This window comes from Echinops telfairi, unplaced genomic scaffold (genome assembly GCF_000313985.2).
Source record: "Echinops telfairi isolate 266 unplaced genomic scaffold, ASM31398v2 ScPeMD7_18;HRSCAF=68, whole genome shotgun sequence".
Lineage (NCBI taxonomy): Eukaryota > Metazoa > Chordata > Mammalia > Afrosoricida > Tenrecidae > Echinops > Echinops telfairi.
This window is the reverse complement of record NW_022103915.1, coordinates 60,753,244-60,754,779: the sequence shown is the minus strand read 5'-3', so window position 1 is coordinate 60,754,779 and position 1,536 is coordinate 60,753,244.

The window sequence follows — 1,536 nt, the reverse complement described above, 5'->3', positions numbered from 1 at the left end:
TGTTGAGGGCAACAAATGTACAAATGTGTTTTGCACAATTGACGTATGTATGGAGTTGTACGAGCCCCCAATAAATGATTAAAAAGAAAAAAGAAAATGAAGACTATCCACAGTGTTAGAGAAACTATTTGTAAATTAAAAATTCTAAAAATTACTTGTATCCAAAATAAAGAATTCTCAAAACTTAAAAGTCAGCTTAATACTAAAGAGACTTCTTTGCCACTCTGAAGAATGATCAGCTGATCTTGAAGCCCATCTATAAAATAGTGATCTCTACAATTGCTCCAGGGGTACAAATAAGCTGTCAATATGAATCAATATGACCCAGTTTTCCTTAATAAGGGGTATGTATAATGATCTATGGGACACTTTTCCAAAATAAATTTGCCACAAGAGCCATTCTGGGCTTTCTGGTTGTAATTCAGGATACATTAATTGTATCCAGGCATATGTATTGTTAGGTAAAAGAAATCTCAGAATGTGATTACAAAACACAGTGTATATTTAGAACTTTGATATAGATTGTTATTTGTAAATTTAAGCGTATAATGAAGAATCAGGGAAATCACATAGAAAGACAGATTAAAAAAAAATTAAACTGAACCAGTACATTATTATCCTCAGAAAAAGGAGTTAATACAGAATGCAGGAGATAGCTTTCATAGTTTAATCTGTATTACCAGTGTCATTTAGAATACCATTAAATTAAATAATCCAGCAGAGATTATTTGGAAAATAACTTCAGGCTGTATTGTTGTGAACAAAACTTGCCTTGGAAATTGTGATATTATGCTTAAAACTCAAAAAGTAAAACTATGCAGAAAAATTCAGATTCAGAAAAATAAATTTAGGGAAAAAGAAAGCATAAGGTAGAAAGAAAAAATCATATAAAATATTGAAAATAATCTGAGACACATGTTTACGTTCTCAAGTTACACATTTAAAAACAGATAATCTCTAAGCAAAATTAGCCAAGCACAAAAGGACAAGTACAACATGAATCTGCAAAGGTAAACTTAACAAAAATGCAAAAGGGGTAAAGAGAAAAGGTTACTGTATACAAACATTCCTGGGGTGTGGTCCAGGTTGTATGGCAGGGGCCAGACCCAATCCAGATACATGTGGTAGCAAATTAAAAAGGAGGGGGAGAAAAAAAAAGGCCATGAGTAGAGGGGGAACAGGGCACTAACCTACCCAAGGGGAGGGTATTGTTTGTATCGCCACAGGGAAAGAGGGACCAGACTTCAACCCCATGCTCCAAGATGTGAATACAACATACTGGCATCAAGCAGGGAATCAGTAGAGAGGTCTGAGGGGCTGGCCCCAATCCCAACTACGTGGACAGCCCCCTCTTCCCCCAGAAGAATTTACTTCAGAGGACAGCACTGAAGCTGCAGCTCAGGGAGAGGGACATGTCTGATCAGAGCGCATGGGATCAAATGAAGGGAAGGAAGAGAGAGAGGAGCACATCCTTGCCCACCAAGCCTTGAGGATGATATCCCCCCTCAGAGCAGCCAATGCACAGAGATGACCCAG